The sequence below is a fragment of the Erpetoichthys calabaricus genome, chromosome 15, assembly GCF_900747795.2.
Source record: "Erpetoichthys calabaricus chromosome 15, fErpCal1.3, whole genome shotgun sequence".
Lineage (NCBI taxonomy): Eukaryota > Metazoa > Chordata > Cladistia > Polypteriformes > Polypteridae > Erpetoichthys > Erpetoichthys calabaricus.
This window is the reverse complement of record NC_041408.2, coordinates 80,413,409-80,429,446: the sequence shown is the minus strand read 5'-3', so window position 1 is coordinate 80,429,446 and position 16,038 is coordinate 80,413,409.

The window sequence follows — 16,038 nt, the reverse complement described above, 5'->3', positions numbered from 1 at the left end:
AATGTGCAATTTAAAATAAAGTTTAATTCACATGGAAATGTGAAGAAAATAATTCTCTGTAATAATTCATTGTAATGGATCCTTACAATGTTCACAAGCCCCTTTCACGCACAGGCTACTTATTCTTGGAACTAATTGCCATGCGATTGTTTGCAGATATTGGGATAGATTGATAGAGAACTTTATTTGTCTAAAGGGGTAAATTTAGGTTTTACAGAAGCCCGAGAGATATTATTATTATTAACAAACAAAAACAAACCCTCAAACACCAACAATATTTCTTGTGTTTTAGATGACTAGAAACTAGTAAGCAGCTTCTTATGATGGATGCCACACAATTATTTTTGATGAATTCAATCATTGCTGTGGAGGTATGTAGAAACAGAAATCCACTGCTGCTTCTGCAATGCCTTTAATAAAGTAAGTTTTGGTGTGCTTATGCCGATTTCCACACCATTACAAAACTACAGTGTGAAGAAGTACCTAATTGCTAAGACCCGGCAAATCAACATTCCTTGCAGTCTTCTGATTTCAGCAATTACAGGCATTAGATACTTTCTACACTATATTTGAATGACACATGAAATCCCACTTAAGCTCAATTAAACGGCAAACCAATTTCGAAATCCTACTGTGAAAATTATGCAGTCACATTTGGGGATAACATTCCCATTTCTGTAATACATTTTCACACTAAGATAATTGTGAGGGTGGATTATATAATTGCACAGTTTAAAAATTGTAACATTTTCCTAGCATTTGCTTCTGAATTTTGAAATTTTGTTCCTCTGAAATTAACCAGAAGTGTTGTGCTTTTCTACTGGTAGTTCGAGAGCCTTACCGACTGGGAAAGATGTAGTGACAAGGCCCCAAAACCTGGAATTGACCTCGAATGTTTGCCAGCATGAAAGAAGTCTCATCAGTCACACATTTAAACCATGACTGGAGCCATGATATTCTAGCGTTGCATGCTATTAGCACATTGGGGTGACAAAAATGTGTTTTTTATCCATCCATCCATCTTCTTCCGCTTATCCGAGGTCGGGTCGCGGGGGCAGCAGCTTGAGCAGAGATGCCCAGACTTCCCTCTCCCCGGCCACTTCTTCTAGCTCTTCCAGGAGAATCCCAAGGTGTTCCCAGGCCAGCCGGGAGACATAGTCCCTCCAGCGTGTCCTGGGTCTTCCCCGGGGCCTCCTTGCGGTTGGACGTGCCCGGAACACCTCACCAGGGAGGCGTCCAGGAGGCATCCTGATCAGATGCTCGAGCCACCTCATCTGACTCCTCTCGATGTGGAGGAGCAGCGGCTCTACTCTGAGCCCCTCCCGGATGACTGAGCTTCTCACCCCATCTTTAAGGGAGAGCCCAGACACCCTGCGGAGGAAACTCATTTCAGCCGTTTGTATTTGCGATCTCGTTCTTTCAGTCACTACCCATAGCTCATGACCATAGGTGAGGGTAAGAACGTAGATCGATTGGTAAATTGAGAGCTTTGCCTTACGGCTCAGCTCCTTTTTCACCACGACAGACCGATGCAGAGCCCACATCACTGCGGACGCCGCACCGATCCGCCTGTCGATCTCACGCTCCATTCTTCCCTCACTTGTGAACAAGACCCTGAGATACTTGAACTCCTCCACTTGAGGCAGGATCTCGCTCCCAACCCTGAGCGGGCACTCCACCCTTTTCCGGCTGAGGACCATGGTCTCGGATTTGGAGGTGCTGATTCCCATCCCAGCCGCTTCACACTCAGCTGCGAACCGATCCAGAGACAGCTGAAGATCACGGCCTGATGAAGCAAACAGGACAACATCATCTGCAAAAAGCAGAGACCCAATCCTGAGTCCACCAAACCGCACCTCCTCAACACCCTGGCTCCGCCTAGAAATTCTGTCCATAAAAGTTATGAACAGAATCGGTGACAAAGGGCAGCAACCAACGGGTCTGGGGATTGCCGCCACGACAGGCATCGACCACCTTTCAGCCACAGCTCCGGTCAGCTGCCTCAACAATAGATGCACGGAACATGGCCCATTTGGACTCAATGTTCCCCACCTCCCTCGGGATGTGGTCGAAGTTCTGCTGGAGGTGGGAGTTGAAGCTACTTCTGACAGGGGGCTCTGCCAGACATTCCCAGCAGACCCTCACAACACGTTTGGGCCTACCAGGCCTGACCAGCATCCTTCCCCACCATCGAAGCCAACTCACCACCAGGTGGTGATCAGTTGACAGCTCTGCCCCTCTCTTCACCCGAGTGTCCAAGACATGTGGCCACAAGTCCGACGACACGACCACAAAGTCGATCATCGAACTGAGGCCTAGGGTGTCCTGGTGCCAAGTGCACATATGAACACCCCCTATGCTTGAACATGGTGTTCGTTATGGACAATCCGTGACGAGCACAGAAGTCCAATAACAAAACACCGCTCGGGTTCAGATCGGGGGGGCCATTCCTCCCAATCACACCCTTCCAGGTCTCACTGTCATTGCCCACGTGAGCATTGAAGTCTCCCAGCAGTACTCAGTCTCAGTCTCAGGAGGGGGAAGCAGTGCAGTGTCATCACTGTATATGGTGGGGATGGTGTGCTGTTGACCTCGACTCGGGATGTTGTGGGTCGGTGGAGGGAGTACTTCGAAGACCTCCTCAATCCCACTAACATGCCTTCCAATGAGGAAGCAGAGCCTGGGGACTTGGAGGTGGGCTCCCCCATCTCTGGGACTGAGGTCACCGTGGTGGTCAAAAAACTCCTTGGTGGCAGGGCCCCAGGGGTGGATGAGATACGGCCGGAGTTCCTCAAGGCTCTGGATGTTGTAGGGCTGTCTTGGTTGACACGTCACTGCAACATCGCATGGACATCAGGGACAGTGCCTCTGGATTGGCAGATCGGGGTGGTGGTCCCCCTCTTTAAGAAGGGGGACCAGAGGGTGTGTTCCAACTACAGAGGGATCACACTCCTCAGCCTCCCTGGAAAAGTCTATTCAAGGATTCTGGAGAGGAGGATCCGTCGGATAGTCGAACCTCGGATTCAGGAGGAACAGTGTGGTTTTCGTCCTGGTCGCGGAACAGTGGACCAGCTCTACACCCTTAGCAGAGTCCTGGAGGGTGCATGGGAGTTCGCCCAACCAGTCTACATGTGTTTTGTGGACTTGGAAAAGGCGTTCGACCGTGTCCCTCGGGGAATCCTGTGGGGGGTGCTCCAGGAGTATGGGGTACCGGACCCCCTGATAAGGGCTGTTCGGTCCCTGTACAACCGGTGTCAGAGCTTGGTCCGCATTGCCGGCAGTAAGTCGAACCCATTTCCAGTGAGAGATGGACTCCGCCAGGGCTGCCCTTTGTCACCGATTCTGTTCTGTGTTTTTTACAGGTTGTTAAATAAGAATCATGTTTCATTTGTGTGGCTAGTATAGGACTAATACAGTGAAATGGTAAGTCAGTGTGTTTCAATCACATTGTGCATTTAGGAACCTTTGCTTGCCTGAAATGCTAGCCCTTACATCCCTTTTTGTGCGGCTTGTTGCCTTTATTTATCAGAAATTGTAGCCCCCTTGTGGATGGCAGATGACATTACACAGATGAACACTGAACAGTTTGTGGTTTTATTTAGAAATACATATATAATAATAATTCTTTATTTATTTGTCGCATACATAGTTATACAGGACAACACGCAGTGAAATGCATCTTTTCGCATACCCCTTGGGGTCAGAGCATAGATATTATTTAGATAGGATGAAGTGGATAATCTGGGAAAGCTAATTATTTTTGTTTTTATAGGCCTTTTTAGCTGGCTGTTAATTTATGCATTTATTGATTATGCATTTACTGTATGTCTATTATTTTAATTGTTTATTACACCAGTTTTAAACTACAATCGTCACTCTTCTCAACCATAAAACAGAAATAAGGGCTCAGATCTCTTAAAATGACTCCAATTTATTATTAATATTTAAAGATTACTTTTACTGTAGTTTTGAATTCATTATAAGTTACTGTAATGTTTGAGTTAGCATTGACTTATTATTGTTTGTAAAGCTTTGAGTTACACCCCCTTGGAAAGAAATACAACTATGGCTAATATTCTCCTTTTATATGTAACCTCAGGGTCTATGTAGCTCTATTACCATGTGTTACATGAATAATATTTTGCGTGGAAACCATGTGTTTCAGAATTAAACTTCTGATGGTAGGTATCCAATCTTAAGGTGTGTTACATTTAATTCAAAGCCTAACTGTAAACAGAATACTCACCAATTTATATAATATTCAGACAGTGAACCTCAGAGGCTGAATTTCTGGCATGTGCCCACCAAGAATAAGAGCTCATTTATACTTCACGCATCATGGCTGCCACGCATTCCCAGCGTTCATTTGACGCATCCTCTGAGCAGGTCCTCAGAAATTAATGTGATGCGTGCGCGACTTGCGATACCAGCAAAAAAGTCGGGGTGTGTGCAGTGTGATCAAAGTTGGAATGTGACGTCAGAGTGTCTGTTTACTATCTACAGAACATGTGACAGAAAGCCGCTATGCGGATCCTATGGGATCGATGTGCGCGCTTCGGTATTTGATGAATGATTCAATGTAGTGAAACAAAATGGCGACATACAGATGCATTCGTGGTGCTTTTATATTCAAGCGTCGCATATTACCGATCGTAATGACACGATACATTTTAAAAGTCTCACATACCATCTTCTGTGCCGTCTTTTTTTTTCTGTGGCTTCCTCCTGACATGACAGCAGAGGCAAACAACAATAGATCACCACACAGAACACATTAAATGTATGATATTCCAACTCTCTGCACATTTAGAATCCTTAGATTTATACTTCAATATCACTTTCATGACGAAATGCATTAAAGTATGTATGTTACATTTTACAGATAAATCATTAATTTAATTTAAATAATGAATACTGATAATAATTACACACATGGGTGTGACACGGTGGTGGAGAGGTAGCACTGCTGTCTTGTAGGGAGTCACGTCGCTGGTATTCTCTGCCTGGAGTTTACATGTTTTCCTGCTGGGTTTCCACAGTGAGCTTTGGTTTCCTTCCAAAGATATGCAGATTTGGTGACACTAAAATGACACCAGTGTATGTGACTGCTTGTATTCAACTTGCGATGAGCTGATGCCTCTCATAGTGTAGGGATTGTTTCTGCCTCGTGCCCAATGCTTGCTGGAATGGACACATCCCTGGATTGATGGATTTAATCATTAAACATCATTTTCAGAGATTTTGCGGCAAGGTGTCATCAGAATTTAATGGGTGTTCCAGGCAATTCACAACACAGCAAAGCCGAACTTGTTCTCACCGTGATAATATCTCACACTGCCACCTGGCGGATTCTTCCAGATTTACGTAAAGTACGTGCGCAAGTATAAACAGTAAAACGCTTGCGTAGCAGGAGCGTCCGCTGGAGCATGCGTTTCGTCGCATGAAGTATAAACCCGGCCTAAGATTAGAATAAGTATTGTTTATACCAGAGTCAAAGATCAGATGTAATGTACAGTGATTAATTAACTAGCAAATTAAAATTAAATACAATAACAGAAGTAATATAATTACAAATATATGTTGGATAACGGCTAAGACCACACATGTGCATTTTGGGAGATTGTCCTAGAATCTTCCACATTCTCATGGTTCTCCAGTCTCCTTATATCCTATAGTATAGCCTAAGGGTAAACTACTTGCCCAATATGGAGCATCAATGGATAATTAAACCTTTGCAGATCAGTAGTTATCAGATGGATGAGGTGAGACTTCTTGACTCCTGGGAATGTGAAGCTGAGGTAAAAAGACTCAAATCTGATGTCAAAAAACATTAAAACAGGTGTGTTGTGTAAGAAGACAGTTCTTGCCTCCAAAAAAAGGGCCAAAGGCTAAACTGAACTTTGGCTTATCTTCTGAGTAAGAGTCTACTTTCATAACAGTCTACCAGGGGATGATTATATAATCGTCTTTAATTGCTCAGCCCCCATGGCAGTTTATCTGAAGCTGGCACAGTTGTTTATCTCCTTCAGTTGGAAAACAGTTCTCTCACTTTTTGATGCATAGACAAGGTTACTACTGATGCAATGCCTAGAACAGGTATCCTTATTTAGCTAATTTATGGTTGGTCAATTAATAAAATATTACCTTTTACACAGTCGCTCCAGTATCCTATATGTGTGAATTTAAACAGAAGTTTGACATGTCTGCCTTTTGGACAGAAGAATTAGTCAGCATGACACTGATTTACAGAAATGACAGTATGTTTTTCAAAAACAGAGAATTCTGGGAAGTATGCAAATATAAAAGCAAACAGTAAAAACAGTGTTATTTTTTTTACCTATGTACTAGGGGGCACCGCCCCCTGCTTGCTTTGCTCGCCAACCCCCTTATGGGCACTACGCGCTAGCCACTTCGCGTATGGGGAAGCAGATGTACAATTTAAACAGATTGTTATTTTCATGGGAATTGTTACATATGCATAACAGACCTAACTATTTTACATTACAGAGAGTAATTCACCATAATAAAAAATAGTAAAACATAATAAATTGAAAGTAAATTATGTTTCATGTTGCGTTAGAGGTATTCGTTGCGTTATATATTTTGTTCTGTTTGGCTTTGAAATTAACACGCAAATACTTTTTAAGCCTATACTTTTACTGTAAAACTTCAGTAAAAACAATATTTGGAATTAACTTTTCATCAATATCGCATTGAATTTTGATTCCGTGCTTGGAGTTACATTGTGACAATGCAACGTACAACTGCCAGTGAGTGAATATCGTTTCTTTCTCTCTAATAAATAAACCGAGTTTTTCAAATGTTTGTCCCTGTGATTTGTTAATTGTCATAGCAAAAGTTATTCTAATGAGAAACTGTAAATGTTTTAATACAAATGGCATATCAAGATCTCCTTTGGTGTCTAATGTTATCCCCTGAAGATGTACTACATTACCTTTCTTGTCGCCTGTTAAAATTTTATGTCTCCGAATTGTTCGACCAATTTTGAATGCAACTAATCCTGTCGTATTGCATAGCCCATCACTCAGACATACTGTAAATTACACAATAACATTACAATACATTCTTCTTTCAACAGTAATTCGGCCGGTGGAAGACCAGATGGTGTTAACGGTTGTAGATATTCTACGGGATATTGTAAGTTGATGTTTTCATCTTCCGCACCATTACCACCAACGGTTTCAACATAGTCTATTGATACACATTTAACAAATTTGCAGTGTAACCGATCAACAATTCTTGCTTAAATTCGTTCGACTTCATCATTTCTTGGTGATAGGATTGCCCGTGTACTCATTTCTTCTGTTGATAACCCTTCGGGATGAAATTCTTCAATGAGATTTGGACATAAGTCTTCTTTTATTGGGAACTTAAAGTGAGGAAAATGTAAAAATTTATAAGAGCTGAGAGCACAGGAACTGTGTCTAACAAAAGCATTCACATGAATGAGGGGTGAGAGGACCGCGAACGTGGGCCATTAACCGTAAATGGTTGAGAGGATGGCAGGACTTGAAAAAATCTCTAGGCAATAGTCTCATCTCGTCTCAAGATTTTCTTTTATAATAGAGAGATATGTTTATGCTCAGATAAACTAACTGGTGTGTGTATGCTGATAAGAAGATGTGAAATGGGTACAGGGAACTGTAGTCAAATATTTATGGTGTTTATCTTACAAGTATCTTAACTGGCAAGTAACCAGACCATGGAAAATTCTTTGTTGTCTGATTTAGGCGGATCTAACTAAATCTTGCATTATCAGCTACCAAGGCACTGTATGTTTTGAGAGTACCCAACGACACATAGCTTTCGATATGAAAGAGATGAGACAAAGCGTCTGCGGTTCGAGAGAGAGGGCGTGGAGATATATGAGAGATATAGGCGTGAAGATGCAACAAAACACCCTGCTCATCAAAGGATGAAAGTAAAGTACGGTGCCACTTACAAAATGAAAAAGTGCCACAATGAAGACAGGAGGAAAAGGCTGCACGATGGCTTAAAGTGTTAAAAAACATCTTCGCTAGATTAAGAAGAAAGGACTCTCAATTTACAGATACTCTCTTGGTTTTACTGAGGTCAAGGTTTCTGTGTGGACAATGACTTGAATCATTGTTTTCTTCTATTTTCACTTCTAATATTTGATATGCAAATAAACATACGGTATGTTTAAAATGAAAGAATGTTTTGGGTACTCTCTCGCTGAAACTGCTTTGTTTACTGACATTATCAATTCTACCCCAAGTAATGAATGTTAATATAGTAAACTTGCTCATTCAGGTTCAACTCTTTCCGAGGTAGCAATATGGAAATTGAAGGATATAGGTAACCCAGCAGGAGCTTGTTCTGCTCGTCTCTGCTGGAGCATTTCAAGGCTTTCAAGCCAATCCCTACTTGGCAAACACGTCTAGTACTATATGTGTTCAGAATGTTTTCAAAGGTATTGAGCGATCTGGGAGCAGACTGTGTTCTGTAAATCCCAGAAGCATGTCCCCTAGCCTTTGCCGAGATATTCAGGTTCAGGTAACAGAGGCTACAGTGCTCTCGTTTATTGTTATAATCAGCCCTTATTACGGATTCCAGAGGTGAGTATTGTGGGGTGTGTATGCAACAAAAGTCTAATTAGGCATTTCCAGGATTAACGTCTCCACCAATATAAAAAAAAAAACCTTTGGAAGGTTAAAGGGCTTTTGGTGGACTTGTTCATGGTAAAATAATTAGTAAAGGTGCCGATGACACTAAACATTTTATGTTTTAATAACTGCACAAATCTTTGCGATTGGCCGTTATTGAGTCTTTCCTGCTTTCTTTTCTTGGTGCCCTGTGGTAGAACATAGCATCACTTCCATCTTGATCACATTACCAGGACTGAACATGGAATACAATCTCAGAGTAGATGCATCAGATGCATCAAACCTCACATCTGAAGTTTATTGTATATCAACAGAGTTTTTGACTTTTGTCTGCGACTAAGGAGGGATTGGATGACTAGTTGGCCAGGGGCAGTTGAATTCTGTGTAGGCTGAAATAGTTTTCTGTTTTCTTTTGCTATTTGGTCTTATCATTTTCAACAACAAAAGAACAACATTACAAAAGGAGTAAAACACAATGTAATGTTTTCTAACCCATTTCTCTTGCTCAGAGGGATGTTTCCCTCTTGACTGCTCATCCTCCCTGAGACTGTGGGACTTGGACTTGGTACCATAGCATTAGAAAGTGGGCGAGCTAATAAAAATAAGTAAAAAGATAAATTAATAAATGAATAATGATAAATGGAGCAACATAGGGGGCGGCACGGTGGCGCAGTGGGTTGCGCTGCTGTCTTGCAGTTAGGAGACTCGAGTTCGCTTCCCTGGTCCTCCCTGTGTGGAGTTTGCATGTTCTCCCCGTGCCTGCATGGGTTTCCTCCTGATGCTCCAGTTTCCTCCCTCGGTCCAAAGACATGCAGGTTAGGTGCATTGGCGATTCTAAATTGTCCCTAGTGTGTGCTTAGTGTGTGTGTATGTGTGCCCTGCGGTGGGCTGGTGCCCTGCCTGGGGTTTGTTTCCTGCCTTGCGCCCTGTGTTGGCTGGGATTGGCTCCAGCAGACCCCCGTGACCCTGTAGTTAGGATATAGCGGGTTGGAAAATGGATGGACGGATGGATTACAAAGCAACCCTTTGGGCCAATGCAGATAATCGGGAATCTCCCTCTGATAAAATAGCCAATCACAAATTCAGAGAGGCATTATTGTCACATGTACAGTGAAATTCATACTTGCAAGTGCTAATGAACACTACCTTACCTCAAAACTTCAGTCTTCCTTACCTAAAATAAATACTTTACCTTACCTTGAAACCTGTCTTCCGTACCTGAAAAATCTTTACCTGCATACTTATGCCCTTAGTGTTACAATTTAGCCAGGAGTGTAGTGCTGGATCAAGTTTCTTCTTTAAGTAACAGCAAAACCAATTTTGTATATTATTAATGTTCCTTATATTGATTTGTCTTTTCTTAGTTTATGTAAAATTGTTTTTCTTCAATGAATACAATGAATTTCAGTAAGAGACCACTTAAAATTGACAGCCAACAAGCAGTGGGGTATGGAAGCTGCTTCTTTTAGCATGCCATTTAAATACTGTTTGCAAGAAGTAGTTCAGTAAAAGGTACGAGTAATTAAATGCTCACTTCCTTTGTTTTGCATATGGGCACAACCACTTTATGAGTACCATAGTCAAAATTCAATGGTTGAGGAGGTTGTGACATCGGACGTCACTGATGCGATAGGAGGTTAAAAGATTGGTTCTGGTGGTTACTTCTCATCAGGTTTGTGTATAACTCCCTGTGTTTGTATGTGAATTCTAGTGATGGCAGAAATTAAACATTTGAGAGATCAAATCAAATGAAACAATTGATTCACAAAAAGATTTGATCATTCAGAATGTTCGAAACTTCACATCACAGTGACATCTAGTGGCAGAAAGTAATCAATAAACATTTTGAAGCCAACACATTTCTCTTGGTCCGTTGTCCAATGATATCTTGTTAAGTTTGTATACCTTTACTTGTCTATATCTATATCTACAGTATATGTATATTTCTACATCTATTATAGATACAATAAAAAGGCAGATATCAAAGTACTTTTTATTCCTGAGCTTTTGACACCTGTTAGGTGTCTTCATCAGAGGACTAATAATTAGACATGAGGGAAGAACAGTGTTTTAGGTGAAAGGAGGTATGGGTCATTGATGGCGTAGCGCAGGGGTGGCAAACTCCAGGTTTTCATTCTAACCCTTTTCCTAATCAGTGACCAGTTTTCACTGCTAATTAACTTCTTTTTCCCTTTATTTTAATGGCCCTGTTTTTAAGGATTCAGTGCTCTGAATTAATTATTTTCTTCATTAAATGACAGTCAAACAGAAATCAAATGTGAAACAAGTCAACAATTGACCAGCTAAATTGGGGCTTCAAACTCCAACTAATTTCACTCTTAATGAGAAGCCAATTCTTGCTGTTAATTAAACTCATTATTTAATTCTATGGCTTGTTGCTGCTCTCACTCTGACACAGCAGACATTACCATAACTGTGGATTTTCTGTTTTTTCTAAGAACATTGTCAAAATGTTTTGGGGACCTGAGAGATCAACCTTACTGAGACCTTCACCTTTTTTTATTTTCAGATATTGTGTGATGGGCATGGGTGAGCTGGTCATGTGGCACCTTGTTTTGTGTCTCATTATTGTTTGACAGCTAATTAAAGAAAAAGAAACAACTAAGTGGCCTGAATCAAGTTAATTAAAATTAAGGCAAAAGAAGTTAATTAGCAGCAAAAACTAATAAAGAAGATGGTTAGAATGAAAACCTGCAGCCACTGCAGCACTCTAGGACTGGAGTTTGCCACCCCTGGCGTAGTGGTTTTAGCTCTGAGCAGGGCATAAGAAGAATTTAGGATGATGTATGTGTTAATTGGGTTCTCACCTATGAACCATGCCTTGCCAAACTCTTGTTTGCTTTTTGAGTTTCTTCTTGTCCTAACTAGAGCTGTGTTCCAATTACTGTTTTGTGTAAATGAGTCAATGTGCCAGTACACTGTTTTGGATATTTTCTCCTCACATCATTTTCAAGGGAGGGTGGCATGGTAGCGCAGTGGGTAGCTCTGCTGCCTCACAGTTGGGAGACCTGGGTTCGTTTCCTGGGTCCTCCCTGCGTGGAGTTTGCATGTTCTCCCCGTGTCTGCGTGGGTTTCCTCCGGGCGCTCCGGTTTCCTCCCACAGTCCAAAGATATGCAGGTTAGGTGGATTGGCGATTCTAAATTGGCCCTAGTGTGTGCTTGGTGTGTGGGTGTGTTTGTGTGTGTCCTGCGGTGGGTTGGCACCCTGCCCGGGATTGGTTCCTGCCTTGTGCCCTGTGTTGGCTGGGATTGGCTCCAGCAGACCCCCGTGACCCTGTGTTCGGATTCAGCAGGTTGGAAAATGGTTGGATGGATGGATCATTTTCATGGTCATGGATATGCATGCAGAGTTTGTTAGACGTTTTACAGGATGGTCCTCCATACAATCTACCTAAACGTTTATTCCAGACGTCAACATGCGTAATGAAGTCCTTGGACTATTCCACGTACAATTCTGAGATGGCATTAAAACATTTCCGAGAGCAGTCCATCAGAGATGATGAGAATCCCTGTTTATATCCATACCTGTCCTACTAGACACAGAGACTTTGCTAATGAACCTAAAGGATGACACCATCTTGGGTACAGAAACAAAACTGCCACGTTAGTAACTCACTGCCTTCAAGCCCATTTTCAATTCAATGTGAAATATTAACAGAAAGAAGGCACCCCTATGGGATCAACACTATCTGGACTGCTAGCAGAATTAGTCATGCAATGTTTAGAAAATATATTGTGCTAGTATAGATCAAGCAAACTCTGAATACAATATGTGGATGACACTTCCATCACACTTAAACGTCACTGCGCAGACATGACTTCAATATTCCCAGCTATTCGGAAATAGAAGAAAATAAAATCATATGTTTCCTGGTCAGTCATATAATGAGAGGTGGGAATATGTCTTTAACAAGCAATGTATTTCAGACAAACTGATATGCTGATAAGATGGAGGATGGTAACAGTAATCCCCCCTCTTTCATCAAAGGAGCTGTGCCACGACTTTGTTCATACAAGCCAAAACTCACTGCAATATGGAGGAGGAGGTTGGGAGCTTGAATGAAAGACATTATCTGTTGATGCTATTCGCAGCCAACAGATACCCTAAAGTATTTATACAACAATGCCTATGCAAACAAAAGAACAACAGCAAATTGTGCCCATTACAACAAACACTGAAAGTATATAGTATATTTCATATCTTATATATAAACATCTACACGTGGAAGTGTTGCTTTCATTTACCTGACATCTCTACATTAGTTTTTTTGGCAATTTCAATAGTTTCTAGGACCCCTGGCTTTTTACAGCACGGGCTTACACAGCTAGTTATGTAGAATCATATATAATTGTCACAACCTGATGGAAACTATGCAACTAAAATGTTGTGTCTTTAACTTTCATTTCTTTTCAGCTTGAAAATAATAATGATCAGAAACACCAGCCCAAACTTTATCCAAGTTTGATATTAAAGTGGCTCATAAACAGGAGTACATAGCATGGGCAGCACTCTGCAACAAACCAGTGATGTTTACGCTATACTGTGTAGTGAATCCCTGACGTATACATAGGACAAACATTTTGATACAAGTGGTGATGTAATGAAGTCCTATTCAGTATAGGCATGTAACTTCTTCCTTTTGATAAGGACATGAGAGCAGGGTTTCAAAACCAAAGTATTACAAATGTTTTGGAGCATTGTGAATAACTGTTTTGAATTTGCCATCAACAGCAGACCTTTTGTGGAAGACTTCCTAGCTGGCTTTAAATCTTTGCTTTAGTTATTTGGTGTATCAAATTTTGGTTAGCAATTTTAACTTGTGGACAGACAGGACTGACTTCTGGGTTTGAATTTGGCTCATTCTCCAACTGAATTTCATCTCCTGGGGCCTCATGTATAATGCGGTGCGTAGAATTCACACTATAACATGGCATATGGACAAAAGCGGAAATGTTCATACGCACAAAAAAATCCAGATGCATAAATCTATGCGTACGCCAACTTCCACATTCTTCCGCTACATAAATCCCAGTCAGCTTGAAAAGTAACGCACGTGCACGCGCCTACTATCCCGCCCCCAACTCCTCCCAGAATTATGCCTCTTTGAATATGCAAATCAATATAAATAGCCCTTAAGCTCAGCCTTCTGTGAAAAGACAATGGCAAAAGCACGGGGGAAAATAGAAGAATTTCAGCGAATACCAAGTGGAGGCAAGGAAAAACTTTCTATTTGTTGGTTTAAACAGTGATATAATCGAGTGGAAGTTGATCGAGTGACATAGAGTGTCGGAGAAACACAAAAGTTCAAGTTCACAAAGTCGCACAGTGCCTGAAATAAAAAAGAAGCAGTCAGATATCAAAGTCGCTGTGAAAAGGTGAGTCGTAGCCCACTGTCTCAGTGTCATATGAAGGCTTATTAGGGTACAGAGAAAAAAAAAATAGGGACACAGTGAGACAAAAGCTCAAAATGACAACTTTAATCTCAAAATTTCCACTTCAATCACGTAGTTTACTTTGTCATTAAAGTAGAACATCATAAACTTCATCTTAAAATCATTTAATTTACTAGTTTCTCAAATCCCATCGTAACTAAAGTAGCATGTTAAATGCTTTGTTTTGTATATGTTCTTCTATGTACTCTGTGTGTGAATCACTATGTGCTTCTTCTTAAATGTGCTTCCGACAGGACACAGAATCCATTACATTCGTGATATTACAGCTCTCTGAATAATTAAAATACTGAGATGTATACTTGATATCATTTTCATGATGATAGGAATTAAAGCATGTTATTAAACATGGGAACACGGTGGTGCAGTGATAGTAACGAGCTGGTGCCCCGGCCAGAGACTGCCTCACGCAAGATGCTTTCTGCGCTGTGCGCGACCTTCAGTGAAATAATTTATTGCAGCAGTACTGTTTCTTTCAAAAGTACTAACCTCCAATTCCTGTCCTTCCTTTTCTTTCTCCAAGTAACCAATCGCCACACAATCAGCTCTGTAATAGATGTTAAGCCATCTGTAAGCTTAGAACACCGATTCTTCAAAACTTTTAAGGAACATTGAAATATCTCCGTAGTACATGTTTAATTATTCTGTCCATCTAACTTTCCAGTGTTGCGTCAGCACCAGCAAGAATACAGCACGAGACAGGAACAATCGGGGCACCAGCTCGTCGCTAGTGCTGCGACACCGTGTTCTCACATGTTTAATTATTAACAATATAGATTATTTAAATGACGTTAACATTTTATCTGTATAATGTAATAAACATTTTGCTGCATTTCATCTTAAAAATGATAGCGTCACCATATGTAAATATGCGCTTTATAAAGTGGTGCAGGTTGTGCAATATAACTGTATCGCAAGTTTACAGTGAGGTAATTGTATTAATAAGTACAAACAGTTCTATAAGGAGCACTTGATGGATTGATTGAGTGCATTTATAGTTCTTGGGATGAAACTATTTCTGAACCGCGAGGTCCGTACAGGAAAGGCTCTGAAGCGTTTGTCGGAAGAGACCACTTCCGAGTGGTGCAGTGAGAGTAATATGGAAAAAGATGATCCCCTGTGGCAACACCTAAAGGGAAGGGTAGAAAGTAGAAGAAGAAGGTGCAGTGAGAGTAACAACGCTAAAGCAGCTATGGTATTTGGAATAGTTTGGCCATTCTATGGACCATTATATTGTTACAGGTTAATTACAATCAGATGCCTTAAACTAATGAACAATATGTGGTTAATTTCAGTGTACAGTGGAACCTCGGTTCACAACCATAATTCATTCCAAAACTGTGGTCGTAACCCGATTTGGTCATGAACCAAAGTAATTTCCCCCATAGGATTGTATGTAAATACAATTAATCTGTTCCAGACCATATGAACTGTATGTAAATACATATTTTTTTAAAGTTTTTAAGCACAAATATAGTTAATTAAACCATAGAATGCATAGCATAATAAACCATAAACCACAAAATGCACTCTGTCTCTCCATAAATGACGTGAAGAGGACTCTATCCAGAGTCAATCCACGCAAGGCTGCAGGACCTGACAACATACCTGGTCGTGTGCTCAAAGAATGTGCCAGTCAACTGGCTGGTGTCCTCACAGACATCTTCAACACATCTCTGAGCCAGTCGTCAGTCCCAGCATGCTTCAAGTCGACCACCACCATACCAGTGCCGAAGAAGTCATCAGTGACATGCCTGAATGACTACCGACCAGTTGCACTCACGCCAATCATAATGAAGTGCTTCGAAAGGTTAGTCATGTCACACATAAAGACTAATCTCCCTGCCTCCCTTGACCCTTTTCAGTTTGCATACCGCACAAACAGGTCAACTGAGGATGCCATATGCTCTGCCCTTCA